The 16,699-nt window shown below is 41.3% G+C and overlaps 1 long non-coding RNA gene across 1 annotated transcript in view; it reads right to left on the reverse strand.

Moving 5' to 3' along the window:
• Positions 1-3,315: 3,315 nt before the first annotated feature.
• Positions 3,316-16,699, reverse strand: part of LOC129699719 (uncharacterized) — a 55,774-nt gene continuing 42,390 nt past the window's right edge. The window contains exon 4 of the long non-coding RNA XR_008723919.1: positions 3,316-11,917. This is a non-coding gene — a long non-coding RNA (uncharacterized LOC129699719). The remainder of the gene's footprint in view (positions 11,918-16,699) is intronic.

The raw sequence follows: 16,699 nt of genomic DNA on the forward strand, positions 1-16,699 counted from the left end.
TAATGTTTAATTGTTAACTGAATGATATCCCAGACATTGTCCTAAAACAGAGATAGACATGACATGCTATGTAACTCAGCGGGTCAGGCAGCATTTCTGGAGAAAATGGATGGGCGATGTTTTGAGTCAGGACTCTTCTTCAGACTGATTGTGATAGGGATAGTGGGATTAACAAAACTGGAAGCGAAGATAATAAATGATAATAGAAGAAAATTGTCCTGAAACAGCTTGGTGGACGCCGGTGAAGTAGATGTATAAGATACCACTGAATTTCATACCTATGAACAGAGCTAGGCACCAAGTTCTGGAATGCTGGATTGAAAAACTAATTTTAATCCATCAGTCAACTGTTATATTATTTGCCAAATTTTCCTAACTATTGCCTTCAATATACCAGTGACTTAATAGAGTTGTTTGTGCAAACTGCTTATTATTCAGCAGGTTTACAGATGGAATTATGATATCAGAAACAGACTACAAGATACTAGGGACAAATGGAGGCATAGGGATTTTCAAAGGCAAATGGAAATATTTGATTCAGTAAGTGGTAAATGAACACTCTAGCACCAGATTTCTTGTGAATTTTCAGACTTTAGGATACAGCGTGGACACACCAACTCAAGGCTTAAAGACTGAGGATGCAAAGTAATGTTCCTCGATGGAGTCCTATTTTGGAAAGAGGGCAGTTCAACAATAGAATCAGGCAGATATAGGGACAGCACAGTGGCACAGCAGTAGAATTGTTGCCTTGCAGCGTCAGGAACCAGAGTTGACCCTGATTATGGGGGCTGTCCGTACGGAGTTTGTACATTCTCTCTGTGGGGATTTTCCGGGTGGACCGTGATTCCGTGTTTCCTCCCACGCACCACAGATGTGCAGGTTTGTAGATTAATTGGCTTCGGTAAAATGTGTAAATTGTCCCTAGTGTGTAGGATAGTGCTCGTGCACAGGGTGATTGCTGGTTGGTATGGACTCGGATCTCTAAAAAAAGTTTTAAAGTCTAACAAGAACGACTGGTGATAAAAGTTATTGGGATTCATTCCACAAGAAACATTCCGATTGACTACGCTTAAACCAAGTAGGGAAGTCATTTAGGGATATAGACAATGTGCAGGCAGATATACAGTTCAAATTGGCATCATATCTGGCACAGACATGGTGGGCCAAAACAGACACTACTGTGCGATTCATGTTCTGTGTTCTAGGTTGGGACAATGAAAGTGGTGGGAGGGTGATGGTGTCAAAAACAATTGAAGGAGGAAATCTGTTCAGAGCCAGAAGTGGTATATGTAATGGCCCTGTCCCACTGTACGAGTTCATTCAAGTGCTCTCCTGAGTTAAAAAAAAATTAAGCTCATGGAAAGCACGTAGAATAAACGTAGCGGGTACGTCGGAGCTCAGGGACATCTCTTAGCGGCTTGTAACGCTAACAGCAGGTACTTTGGAAGACTCGCTAATGGCAAGTAAGCCATTAGCGACGTTGAAAAATGTCCACGAGAGCCCCGAGTACTTACGAGCGGCCATTACCGTAAATCTCCAACTTCGAATCAGGGCAAACTCGGGAGAGCTCTTTGAATGAACTCGTACAGTGGGACAGGGCATTAAAACATGACTGCTTCCTGATCCATTGCTTCAAAGAAGCCGTGAGAGGCAATGCTTATCTTGATCTGGCATTTGTAAATGACCCAGAAAACTTTAAAGAAAAGTGCAAGTCACATGACCCAGGGCGATAGTGTCTTTAGAATGATAACCCTTAATTTGATCCGAGAGTCAAAAATATTTCAGGCTAAGCTCCAGGCTTTATCATTGTAAAATGGTCTATTCAGTAAAATGTGGGAATATTTAAAGCAAATAGACCGGGGGAATGTAGTTCAACACAGGATCAGAAGAAGATAAATGGAACATTTGTAAAGGTACAATGCTGAGCGCTCAGGGTAAATACATTCCCAAAATCAACAAACTCAGACCAAACAAACTTGATCCAACATCCATCAGCAAACAAATTAATGTAAGATAAAAAAAAAGGGAAACTGCCTTGCACTGACTCTGAAGGGAGAAAGGAAAACGGTCCACTGGGATGTTACAAGAAATTACAGAAACGTGCTAAATGGATGATCGTGGCAAAGACCTGAGAAACTGCTGAGATAAAGCACAACAGTAAAAAATGTTTTACAACTTTACTACGAGGGATTGTGGGAAGAGATGAAAGTCATAAAAAAAAAAACACAACAGGCTTAAAATTGAGGTGAAGCACAAAATAATAAAAACAAGACTTTTTTTTCACAGTATTCTCAGGGGTAGAAATGTTACATGCTCTCTTCAAACAGAGATATTCCAAGTAACATCAAAAGCCTAAATATTAATAAAGGAAGGTTCGTGGGTAGGAAGCTTTGGATGGGTATCCGGGTACGGTACATTCATTCCACGCTCATCTTCTGCAACTGACGGACTCTCTGCCCAGAGGTCAGACTGATTACATCCATTTGGGTTGGGAGGACATGGGTACCGGCCACAAAATGTCTTATCCAATCTTTGAGAGTGAGGTTTAACCTAAGGAGGTTCCTATCCTTGATGTAGCTTGGAGGGGTTGCTTCTGGAAGAGTCCAATGTTGAACCCGGTGGGATTTTTCAATGCAAGGGGGTTTGATGATGTGTATGGCTGGGATGGTCTATTCCAGCCTTTCTTGGACCACATGCACCACTGTACATAATTCCATCCAGTCCTTCATTCTCACCATCACATCATGGTGGCCAGATATCCCTGGCTACCATAATCCTCCAATTAAAGTCAAATCAAAGGCATATTTAAAATGTCAACCTACAACCTTTGAACCCCATAACCTCGCTTTTTTTCAAACATCCATTCCAACATGGCACTGGGAAAGTTGGATTCTTAATTAACGATTTTAAGACTTAACATCTAATGGCGACCCAATCCACCATTTTGCGATACACTAGTGTCCAGCTCAAAGAATTTACTATAACTGAAATGGAAGTCTTAGGTAGACTAATCAACCCTGAAGGCAGTTTTAATATAACACTGGGAGGTTTTGACCTGAAAAAAATCCAGAAATATGATCTTTCAAGGTTATAAAATAAAATCTGGAGCAATTATTTAAACTGAAATACACCCTTAGAACTAGGAAAGATATTCAAACGAGAAATTGGTCATTTTATTCCACAAAAAGAAATGTTTTTCTTCTTGCAAACCATGATCGTTGGGATATAATCCTCCTGGTGATGCAATGGCAGAGAGCCCAGGGTCATTTACAAAATAATTAGGTGCTGGTGGTGAGCGGGGGGTGATGGTGTGGGAGGGGCGGGAAGAGGAGGCTTGTAGCCAGGAGAAGAGAGGTGCTATTTCAAGAGAGAGTTAGACTTAGCTCAGGGTTAGAGGAATCAAGGTATATGGGGAAAAAGTAGGAACGGGATACTGATTTTAGATGATCAGCCATGATCATATTGAACGGCAGTGCTGGCTTGAAGGGTTGAATGGCCTACTCCTGCATCTATTTTTTATGTTTCTATGTCTATGTTTCTATTGTGTTCTCATCTGATGGTTGAATCCAAGCGGTCAAATATCCTTTATCATTTTTTATTATCTTGCATTATGACTTCAAAACCCACTAATTTATTATCATTTTTTAAAACAGTGCATGTGAGTAAAGCTTATGAATGCAGAGAAGACAAGCTGTATTGTCATCAGCATCTCTAATGGGTTTGTACTGTGCTGCCAACAAAAGCACTGGCAACTGTCCAGCCCAACCCCCCTAAAAAAGCAGCCCTACAAGGTCTGGGCAGAGAGCCTATTCCCTCCTCTCGCCACAGGTGCCTGTGGCAAGACTGCCCAGAGTAAACCCGACGATGAACATTTGAAGGCATTCTCCCATGTCATGTTCCACTTGTCCACCGACTGCATATCAGTGCACTGTCAATCACAATAAAAAGGCTGAACTTGCATTAAAAATCTGCAAATATGGTCCCTACATGGCTGTGTAAACGGCGTACAGATGTAAACACCAAGAAAGCACAAATGATCTTTTACAAAAAGGTGTTAATGCGGAAAAGAAAGATTAGAATCCTAATACGCGCTGCTGCCTCAATGTGAAATTAAGCAACTGTTTGACAATATGCGGTGTGCTTGTCAGTGAAAACATAAATAATTGGGGAAGTTTTATGCCTCAATCAGGAGCATGATTTAGCTGCTATGCTCGGATCAAGAATTCTAAATAACCAGAATGAACTGGGTGTGATTTGATTCACTGGAATTCTGTGCTCCGATTGGGCAAGCACAGAATTGGAATTGACTAGTTAAAAGCAGCATTTCTATTTTTATTACTGTTATTCTGTGCAATTTATCCTGTAACAAGGGTCTAAATGCATGACCATATTTTATCTGCTACCTAGCTTTGTTTCATGACCACACAAAGAGAGTAATGCAAATATTCCAGTAATGCAGGAACAATTTTAAGGCTGGTACTTCTATTTTGTTTTCTTTTATTTAAGGAAATAAATATTTTCTATATTTCCATTTTGCTATTTTTTTTTTCTGGTAGAATCAATAAGATTTGTTCTGCAATGCTTTAATCTTGATCATTTTCATAACATCTTTGTTCCCATGAAGTTCCTTACATTACAGTCTGGTTACCTAGCTGTTTCCCATACAGATATTCAAATCCTCTCCATGTGTGCATTTATATTGGCTGCAGTCCACTCAGTATCTTTACTCTGTCGTGTTGTAATTCTTCCTTCAATAAAGCTTTTTATACTTTTAAAAATTGCACGTGGTATCATTTTTATATATACTTATTTAAATGTACACCATTTGAATGCAGCAGTTTAAACAGTGAAGAGTGGCAGCGTGCAACAGAGAAATGAAAAATTCAAATTAAGTTGAGTGCAGTCATATACTGGAAACATGAGAAGAATTGGGATAATCTGCATTACATATTGATGGCTATCAGCACAAAGAATGTAACCATGTTTTATTCCACAGCTCTTTTGTAGGTTTGGCAGCAATGGCACACAATAAAGGCATTATTGTATTAATTTATGCCTTTAAATCAATTATGCATTCAGATTCACTGGATAGCTTGTCACTTTTTATCCATTATTTTCTGAAAAATAAGCCTATTACAGTAACCGTGCAAATGGTAGGACTGTCAAATAAGGAGATTTAAGGAATATTACTTGAAAAGGGGTGGTTTTCAGGATGTAGTTGGTGTCTTAATTTTAGAGTATGTGACAGATATCAGAGATAGATGTCAGATTAAGGACTTTCTCGGGAAAGGGGATGGAGCATTTTTAATGTACACCTCTTGTTCCATCATCCTAATCACAAGAACTAGAATGCAAATGTGCTATTACTGGTCCAAAGACGCTGGACTTCTGAAAACAGCCTTTGGAAAAAATTGAATTGGTTGAATCCATACACAGCTAAGCCAAACACAGGTTTTGAGCATTCTGCTGTAACATACAGCACTGTGTCACTTACATTAAATGTACCAGATTCCAAATAGAGGAATTAATTTAAGGTTTAAGAAAGTCTCATCAGGACAGCTCACATATTGACCGGCAGCTACTGTATGTTAAAATGTCTCCCTTATAACAGCTGTTTGTACTCTCATGTTTATAATCATAAAGATTACCACTGCTATACGTTACAAAGTACCAAAATACAATGACATCTTAAATCTTAAACTACATAACATTTGCATGTAATTTTATGAAAATATTTTAATTTATGATTGATGATTATTTAATGACAATCAGTTTATATGATTTCCCCTTCCTTTTCCTTTCACTTCAGCACTATTACATATCCCCCCCTAAAAAGTTGAGTGAGATAAAACAGATAAGAATGACGGGCTGAAATAGCTCATAAAAGCAAAGATTAATGGGAAAGATCTAAATAAGCACTTGCACACAGTTGTGAGCAAAATAACACCCAGAATGATATGACCACAGCTGATTATATTACCAAAGGCATGTACTGTCAGTTCCTGTTAACTGAATAACTGGTCTCCTCGAAAATTGAATTGTGTTTATCACTGTAAATTATTTAGTAAAATATTTGGCTCCCAAGTTATTATAAAATCACAATGGAAGAGCTTTCCAAATAAATGGAAAATACTTCAGACTGTTATGACCATCTTTTGAAAATTGAACCCATTTTGAAACTGATACTGCTCCTCATTTTTAACACTTGCAATCCCGTTGTAGTGTTTTACAGTAATCACCATCTCCTGAAAAAATCCACTCCAGACCTCTCCCTATTTGAAGTGGTGTCCCCGGGATATAGGGGAGCAGTGAGGGGTGACCTCTTTATTTCTCCTTTCCTGGACGGCAGGGTTGAGATGTAAAACTTGCTGTGTTGAAAATTACCAGTATGCAACCATGCTGCGGTTCACCATTGACCCATTACACCATCTATTGTTATATATTTAGCTTATTTTCATCTGACAGATCATTCATATTATACAAATGGCTTCCACAACATGTTTGTCAGCATGTTGAGCAGGGAATGGAAAGGTTTACCAGAAACTTATAAGATGGTTGGTGTAGCTAAAATGTTCTGGCATTTCTGATTTTTTATAAAAATTAACTACATACAATATTAATAATATGCTTTAATATTGAGGGTATGCAAACGGCAATAGCCATTTTATTTTCATTACAAATGTTTTCAGTACTTTACAGACAATATTAAGATTAAACAGTCAGAACACAAATAAATTAGGACATTTCTGACAAATTAAAAATTTCTGGTCTGATACCTAACTGTAATTAACATGTTAAAATGTAACTACTATACCCACGTTTACATCAAAATGATAGAAGGGTTAAAATGCTTCTACTATCTCCCCCACCTCCACCCCTGTCACCATTAACTCTGGGAAACAAGGCTACATACCTTATTTGGAAACTTCTCACTATTAGATTAAGCAACATGACACATTCCCTCGCCAGTGGACCTTGAGGAATATTGACCAATCTTTCATCTCCATTCACAAGGAATATAAACACATCCTCCATCAGGAGGAAACGTAGATTTGTCCCCATGACAGGCGAAGAAGGCAACACATACACAGTTTCCACCATTGAACTATTAGTGTAGATAGATAAGAGTTGCCTCTACTGCACCATGAAAGATGTAAATATACCCCGCACCTTTGATTGAAGATACAAGTTCAAATACTAACTACCAGGCTTTTAGGGAACTCAGAATGACTGGCTACTATCAGCATTCTCCCCTCTACAAGATCACCTAGGTAAACAAATAACCATTTTGTATAGCTTTCTAAATAATTTTCTGAAGGAAGATAATATGCATAATTATTTATGCATGCATGCACGGAATTCATTGTTAAAAATGCCAGACCAATTCAAATTCCCACTAGAATAAAAGATGGGAAGATGTTATACAGCTGATATTTGGGAGAGAAGACAGAAAATCAGTTCAACCAACATGCAATGGTAAAAAGCAATGGCATGTTTGTAGGTTACATCATTTATATGCCTTCTGAGCAAAGTGCTGTCTAGTTATAGTTGATTGCATTTATATTTTATATATATACCCCTCACACAGTCAATTCATATAAATTAACGCAAAAAATCTAAAACGTCTTTGAGAGTTGAGATTGCACCAAACTCCATCGACGTGTAGCCTGTTGCTGCTGACCAGCAGGCCAGTGCATGTAGCAATGTTTATAAAGTAGTATATCAGTGCTGAATTACCAGAGAAAGATAACAAAGCTATTCTTTCCAAAATCACTTTGCTGGTCAAATTCCATTATCAATACTATTATGACGACATATTGCAAAACTACCTATGCTGAGAATTTGAACTTTTTTTAAAGTAATTTAAATAATACCCTGAGACCAGCATTTCAATGATTTTTTTGCATAATTAAGAACAGCTGTGTTTATATTTATACGTGTGGGTCAGAGGAAGTTATATTTTGCACATCCTGTAATCTTCATCTGCCGTGGCCAACAATGCATTACTGTGATGTCATCGTTTCTGCCTTATTCTTCAGGATCTTATTTCAGTCTGTCTTCCACTTTATTTTCAACCAGAGAAGCAAAAAAAGAATCATGGATTTCTCATTGAAATAGCGATCCACAAGTTAAATATTTGAAGCATGAACCATTTTAAAATCTTCATTCAAGGATCTATATTGACCCAACAATAAGGACCTTCATGCATTGACCATGCTGATTTTAACTTCATTTTTAGCAGAACCGATAAGCAATAAACTGAACATATGGGATGGCAATACATCATTGAATTACATATTGTATGGATTGGATAGGTTTAGAGGGACATGGGCTAAATGTGGGCAGATGGGGCTAGTGTAGGGGGGGGGAATGTTGGTTGGTGTGGGCAAGTTGGGCTAAAGGCCTTGTTTCCATGGTGTATGACTATGACTCCAATTGTTGAAGTGTGATTCAACAATCACTGAATTAAATATTGAAAATCTGAATTTCCTATTTGATATATATTCCCCACAAAAATATAAACATACAGGCCAAACAATTATAGAGCCCAATGTCCACAATGTTTGCATAAACAGTATATCGGAAACTTAGACTTTAGTCCAGCCTTAATTGCACATGTGCAGCTGGCCAAGTACACAGAGCTTTGGAGATGTTTACTTTTGGCCCTATGGGCATGATTTACAATCAAATCTGTCATTCACCATTCAGATTAATATTGTCAGTTCTTGGCAGCCACTAGGGCAAAGAAAACAAAATATAGACTGCCTCACCACACAAGAGATGCACATCCTGATGGATGAACATAGAATGCATTGAGACCATTGAAAAGATCTCATTAGGTTAGGTCATCTAAAACAGATTAGATTAGATTAAATTAGATTAGTTTATTGTCATATACACAAGGCTGAAATGAAATTCCTTGTCCACGTAGAGTACGCAGTAGACATGAAAATGGCAGATATAACAATAATTGGTGTTGGTTTATTATTGTCACGTGTACTGAGATACAGTCAAACACTTAGTTTTGCATGCTCATGTATGGTTGGATTAGCAGGCAAATCATAACATACAGTACATGAATGCATCAGATAGTGCAAAAGAGAAAATAACCATAGGGCAGAATATAGCATAACAACTACAGAGAGAGTGCAGAAAAAAAAAGGTCAATGGTAGCAATGTAATAGGTTAGAAGAAGGGGAATTTATTCCCAATAAATATAATGACAAATGCCAAACAGCAGAATGTTGAAAAGTTTGCAGTGCAATATAAAGTACTGCAGGGTAAAACTAGAGTGCAAAATCAAAATACTGATAAATGGTGGAGTTCAAGTAGGAGTACGTGGAAGCTTCTCTGGGAAGGGGGTGGGAAAGAGGTTATCAGTTCGGAGAGCATGAAGCTGTTCTTATGTCTACCCTTTCAAGCTCCTAAAGAGAAAAGTGAATGGACAGGATGGCAGGCATGTTTTAAACACTTCCAGACTTCCTAATGCAATGCACCATGAAGATGGACTGAATGTAAGGATGTGATGAGTTTGTGATGGACTGGGCTGCGTTTCCAACTCCCTGCAAGTTCAGGTGGTGAAGTCAAAGCCATTGGTATACCAGGTGTGTATGCATCCCATCAGAAAGCCTTCCATAGTATGTATGTAGAAGGTTGAGAGAATCCTCATGGACCTCCTGAATCTTCTCAGATGCATAAGAGACTAAATACACTGATATGCTGTCTTCATCACTACACCACTGTGAAAGACCAGATTAGGTTACTAGCAATATAGATGCTTAGAAACTCAAAGCTGTCAGTCATCTCTGCAGCAACTCTATTGATATGGACAGGGTTGCGTTGCCTTCTTCTCCACATACACACTGTATGCCTTAGGTCAGTAAACAACTCTTTCTTCTTATAGATGTTGTTGTTCTGACCCCATGACACAAGGATCTCGATCTCTTTCCTGTACGCTGTCTGATGGGTCAGACTAAAGTGGTAACATAGAAACATAGAAAATAGGTGCAGGAGGAGGCCATTCGGCCCTTCGAGCCAGCACTGCCATTCATAGTGATCATGGCTGATCGTCCCCTATCAATAGCCCGTGCCTGCCTTCTCCCCATATCCCTTGACTCCACTAGCCCATAGAGCTCTATCTAACTCTTAAATCCATCCAGTGATTTAGCCTCCACTGCCCTCTGTGGCAGGGAATTCCATAAATTCACAACTCTCTGGGTGAAAAAGTTTTTTCTCACCTCAGTCTTAAATGACCTCCCCTTTATTCTAAGTCCTGGTTCTGGACTCGCCCAACATTGGGAACATTTTTCCTGCATCCTGCTTATCCAGTCCTTTTATAATTTTATATCATTTGCAAACTTAAATATCGAGTTGCCGCAAGAATTGGCCTCACACTGATGGGTGTCATAAGCTCATAAGTGATAGGAGTAGAATTAGGCCAATCAATCATGGCTGATCTATCTCTCCCTGATAACCCCATTCTCTTTACTTCTCCTCATAACCTCTGACACCCGTACAGGGAGAAGAGCAGTGGACTGACCACACAATCCTGCATGGCACCAATGTTGAGGGTCAGGGAGGAGGAAATGTTATGACCAATTCTAACCAACAGAGTTCTGCGGGTCAGGAAGGCCAGCAGTAGATGAAGGCCCGAGGACAAGGTCCAGCAGTTTAGAGATGACCTTACTCGTTATTATGTTGTTGAAGGCTGTGCTCCAGTCAATGATCAGCATCCTGATATAGGTGTTCTTATTGCCACAGCTGAACATATTGAATAGTGAAAGGCTTGAATACAGTGGATGTGGAGAGGATGTTTCCACTAGTGGGAGAGTCTAGGACTAGACCTCATGGCCTCAGAATTAAAGGACGTTCTTTTAGGAAGGAGATGAGGAGAAATTCTTTTAGTCAGAGGGTGGTGAATCTGTGGAAATTTTTGCCACAGAAGGCTGTGGAGGCCGTCAGTGGACATTTTCAAGGCAGAGGTAGATAGATTCTTGATTAGTACGGGTGTCAGAGGTTATGGGGAGAAGGCAGGAGAATGGGGTTAGGAGAGAGAGATAGATCAGCCATGATTGAATGGCGGAGTAGACTTTGGGCCGAATGGCCTAATTCTACTCCAATCCCATATGACCTGATAAACATGGGCCATTACCAATCCTTCTGAGCATTTTATTATGGCCGACTCTAGAGCTACTGGACCTTACTTGTTGAGACAGGTCACCACTTTTATTGGGGAATGGAATGTTGCAGGTTTCCCTGAAGCAAATGACTGTTAAAGCGTGCAGATGAAAAGGTGTCAGGCTGTCTACCAGGGCTGGCTGCTTTCGTGAATTTACCATCCGGGAAGCAGATCTAAGTTCTGCCTCGGTGGTGTATAGGACACTGCCAGTATGGTATTGAGAAGGGGGGCTGGGTGGGTGGAAGAGGGTGCATTGGTGGAACTGTGTTTGAACATCAACATGGGCATAATCAGCAGAGGAGTTAAGAGATTTGATCTTCATCATTGCCGGAACAGAAGAGTTAGTTGGGAGTTTCACATTGGACTTTTTATACTGTTAATAATTTTAATGGAATGAGAATCAGAAAATGCTGCTGTTAATTCTCAAGCCTTCCTGCTGACAAGATATCGATCTTTCCGTATCTCGACGTGGATAATAAAAGGAAATTTACCCCGCAACTCCACTGAAAATCAGGAAAGAGGGCAGCAAATCACAACTAGGACGCGTCGCTCGTGAACGTTTCAGACGCATTATTTCATTGTTCTGCTTTGTTCAACACAGTTTTTTTGTGTATTTTATGCCCTGAAATCTGCGGGCAAAACAATGAGACAAAGAAGTGGTTCCCTTTCAACTGCTCTTCAGAATCTTCCTTCTGTGTGAAAACAAGATTGTGTAGGTTAACCATGCTCCCAATGTTGCTGCAAAGATAGAAAAAGAAACAGAGTGACTTTGTCAAGTTTAGCGTACGGAATATATGATTCGACATTGTTTTTCATTGTCAGGCATATTCATTCCAACTAAAAAGCTCAGTGTCTCAAAGTTTCAGGACAGTAATAACAGAATAAAAAATCAATGCTAATAGAATGATTCATCCTTCTTTTGAACCAGTCGCTGGCAGCCCAGATGCCACCTTTGCTGGCAACCCCAGATTGACCCGACTTGATTTCAGCTGAACCCGAAATGCATCAAGAACATAAATCTACAGCAACTGCTCAACCTTAGCTTTCAAGGCTACCACTCATTCAGAGCTGAACAAATAAGAATAATTTTGTATGCACTGCAGCTTTCAATGGATAAATGCAGACAATAGGAGCTAGGAAACAGCATTGTATGTCCCGCATTAAACATAGTCCACTGCTAAGTGTAAATCAGAATTATATAATGTATGAAACACACAGGATTTCAATTGCCACTTTTGATGGAACATTCTCTACCCTGTTTCTACTGTCAATTGTGCTAAACACAAACAAAAACAATTCCAGAAATATCTAAATGAGGCCAGGAAGAGCAGAGGTGACCTTGACACCTCACATCGCACACCCTACCCCAATGAAACCCCTTCCCTCACAAATAGTCATTCTCTTCCCAGAAGGTAGACAAAAATGCTGGAGGCAGCATCTATGGGGAGAAGGAATAGCCACTCCGTTGCCAGAGTGAGGCCCAGCGCAAATTGGAGGAACAGCACCTCATACTTCGCTTGGGTAGCGCTATGAACATTGACCTCTAATTCCAGATAGTCCTTGCTTTCTCCCTCCGTCCCCTCCCCCTTCCCAACTCTTCCACAAGCCAACTGCCTCCACCTCTTATTTTCTTTTTCCCGCCCCGCCCGACATCAGTCTGAAGAAGGGTCTTGATCCGAAACGTCGCCTATTCTTTCTCTCCATAGATGCTGCCCCACCCACTGAGTTTCTCCAACATTTTTGTCTACCTTTGATTTTTTCCAGCATCTGCAGTTCTTTCTTAAACATCATCTTCCCAGTTATACCTTACTGTTGGCCATGTCTTTGCACACAGACCATCCAATACAAAGGGGATTAGTTTAACTTGGCATCATGTTCGGCATGGAAATTGTGAGCCAACAGGCCTGTTCCTCAACAGGAACAGTTCCTCATATTTTGCTTGGGCAGCTTACACCCCTGCGGTATGAACATTGACCTCTCTAACTTCAAGTAACCCTTGCTTTCCCTCTCTCTCTACCCCTTCCCCTTCCCAGTTCTCCGACCAGTCTTACTGTCTTCGACTACTTTTTAACCTCTGTTTGCTTTGTTGTTACTTCCTCCCAGCTAACAATCATCTATCCTACATTTTCCATGATCTCCATTTCATTTCACACCTTAGACTTCCTTATCTATGCATCTCCCTCTCCCCTGACATCAGTTTGAAGAAGGGTCTTGACCCAAAGAGTCAACAATTCCTTCTCTCCAGAGTTACTGCCTGTCCCGCTGAGTTACTCCAGTATCTTGTGTTTATCTCCTGTACTGTACAGATCTATGTTCTAATACTAATGATCAACATTCCTCAAAAGTCAGCAATCAGTTTTTCGGATAATACGAGGACCCTGATGTCTCTCAGCATTCCAGCCACATTGCTTATGTTGGAGTTTAGTGTTTTTAGAGATACAGAACGGAAACAGGCCCTTCGGCCCACCGAATCTACGCCGACTAGCGATCCCTGCACGCGAACACTATCCTACACACTAGGGATAATTTACAATATTTCCGAAGCCAAATTAACCCACAAACCTGCACGTCTTTGGAGTGTGGGAGAAAACTAGAGCACCCGGGGAAAACCCAAGCGGTCACGGGTAGAACGTACAAACTCCATGCCTACTGCACCCATAATCAGGATTGAACCAGGGTCTCTGGCACTGTAAGGCAGCAACTCTACCACTGCATCAACGTGCTGCCACTTGCTGTTGATTCCTTTTGTGTGGCTGGCACCTGGATTGACAAGGGACATCACATATTTAGGGGGAAAACACAAAGAGCTGGTGCAATCTCTGGAGGACATGGATAGATGACATTTTGGGTCAGGACACTTCTTCAGACTGATTGAACTAGGGGGGAGAAAGGTGTAAGAGGGGTGGGGTGGGACAAAGCCGGGCAAGTGGTAGGTGGATGAAGGCAAAGGGACATTTTTGATTGGCAGACGGCTGGACAAAGAGCAGAAATGAAAAGACATGAAGTGTGAGATGAGGAGATAAAATTAGAACAGGCATGAAAGTAAAGCCAGGGGAAGGAATTTAGGTGGAAGTGGGAGGCGAGGGAAGGAGAATGGGAGAAATGGGTGCACTTCCAAGTGGGGCGCAGAGAAGAGGGGCGAAAATGGGGGGCGGGGGGGGAGGGGCAGAGAGGGGAGTATTTTATCTAAAATTGGAGAATTTAATATTCATACCACTGGATTGTAAGTTACCCAAGTGGAATATAAGGTAGATACATAATGCTGGAGCATTTCAGGGGGGACAGGCAGAATCCTGGTAGGCGCGTGGTTGGACAAAAGAATAAAGAGTTACAAATTGTTAAAGTTGGGGATAAAACAGTTGCAAATTGTAAATCCATTGGAAATGGTGCAGGTGGAGGGGGGTTGAAATCGTTGCAAGTTCAGCCAGGGTTCAGGGAAAGAGAGGGGAGTGCTGGGGGGAGAGAAAGTTAGGTGGGGTGTTCTTGAGGGGAAAAAAAGGGCCGTTGTAGACCAGTTACCTGGTGCTGTTCCTCCAGTGTGCATATGGTCTCACTCTGGCAATGGAGGAGACTCAGGACAGAAAGGTCAGTTTGGGAATGGGAAGGGGAGTTATCATTCACCAATATTCCTTGCTCTGGCTTCACACCTTTGCTATCATTAACTCCTTATCTCTCACTTTTTGTCTTTTCATCACTTGCCAGGGTTTGTCCTGGCCCCACCTGTCTTCAGTTTTCTTCCCCACACTACAATCAGACAGTAGAATGGACCCAACCTGGAACATCACCTATCCATGTTTGTTTCGAGATACAGCCTGATCTGTTGAGTTACTACTTTGTGGCTTTTTTGGTAAACCAGCATCTGAAGTTCCTTGTGTCTTCATATAATCAGGGGGCTGTTTCCACTTTAGAGAAGATTTAAAATCTGCCTTCTTCCCATATGTTACAAATAGGAGCTTTAAGAAAATATTGGCCGGTGTGGGCAAGTTGGGCCTAAGGGACCTATTTCCATGCTGTAAGACTGTATCTCTCTCTATGTAAAAACACAGAAATAATACAATAAATTTGGGAAAAGTTAACAAAATTAAAAACACAGGAGGGAATAATTAAAATCATCATTATTAATAAAATAAGCAAAAAATGAAATGCAAAACAAATACTGCAAATGCTGGAAATCTGAAAAACAAATAGTAAATGCTGGAAATACTCAGCAGACCAGGCAGCATAAGTAAATAAAAAAGAAGTAAATGTTTTATGTCTGAGATCCTTTGTCAGAACTGGGAAAGAGGGAAAATAATTTGGTTAGCATCAAACAATCTGCTGGAGGAACTCAACGAGCCAGGAAGCATCTTGAGTTGGCATTTCATGTCAAGACTGTTTAGGAAGGAACTACAAATGCTGGTTTATACCAGATTCAGATTCAGATTCAATTTTAATTGTCATTGTCAGTGTACAGTACAGAGACAACGAAATGCATTTAGCATCTCCCTTGAAGAGCGACATAGCAAACGATTTGAATAAAAAAAATAATAAGTGTCCAGACAGCGCTTGCTTTGGACAGACTCAATGGAGGGGAGCGTGGAACCGGTGATGCGTTGGGCAATTTTCACCACTCTCTGCAATGCCTTCCGGTCGGAGACAGAGCAGTTGCCATACCATACTGTGATGCAGTTGGTAAGGATGCTCTCGATGGTGCAGCGGTATACCGACGGTAGGAACAAAGTACTGGAGTAGCTCAGAGGGTCAGGCAGCATCTCTGGAGAAAAATGGTGAGTGATGTTTCGGGTCGGGACCGTTCTTCATACTGAGAGTGGAGCGGAGGGAACTGGAAGTAGGAAAAGGCCAGAACAAAGCAGGGCCAGCAACAGATGAGTAAGGAAAGGTGGAGCCTATCCAGGCTCATTGTTAGCAGAGAAAGAGGTAATAACAAAGTGGTACGAGGATGCAAATAGTGGTACTGGTAGAACAACTGGGGAGCAGGAGAGGGGGAGAGAGTGAATGCAGGGGTTACTTGAAATGAGACAAATCAATGTTCATACTGCTGGGTTGTAAGCTGCCCAGGCTAAAAGAGTAAAGGGGAGTTAAGGGCCTGTCCCACAAGCATGTGACTGCACGTGGCAAGCGCGACCAAACCGGAAGCGGGGGCCGCGCGGAGGTCGAGTGATCCCGTACGAGTTGACGTGCAGTTCACGGGAAGTTCTCGCTAGGCATACGCCGTCAAGACGCTGCGTACGGCGTCGAGACGCTGCGTACGCCCGTCGAGGCGGTGCGTACAGCCTCAATGCGGCTGCAGGCCATTGCCGCGCGGAATTTTTGAACAGCGTCAGTTTTTCGGAGCCCCGGGATGTCGGGACCAGCTCCGCACAACTCCATACGGCTCAGATGATCGAAGTGGGACCGGCCCCGCGAGGCCATAAGGCTCAAGCGACCACGATAGGTCGCGCATGCCGCATTCAGTCGCATGCTCGTGGGACAGGCCCTTAAGGCAGTATAAACTGATGAGAGGAAGGAGTGGGGATGGAA

This window comes from Leucoraja erinacea, chromosome 8, assembly GCF_028641065.1.
Source record: "Leucoraja erinacea ecotype New England chromosome 8, Leri_hhj_1, whole genome shotgun sequence".
Taxonomy (NCBI): Eukaryota; Metazoa; Chordata; class Chondrichthyes; order Rajiformes; family Rajidae; genus Leucoraja; species Leucoraja erinaceus.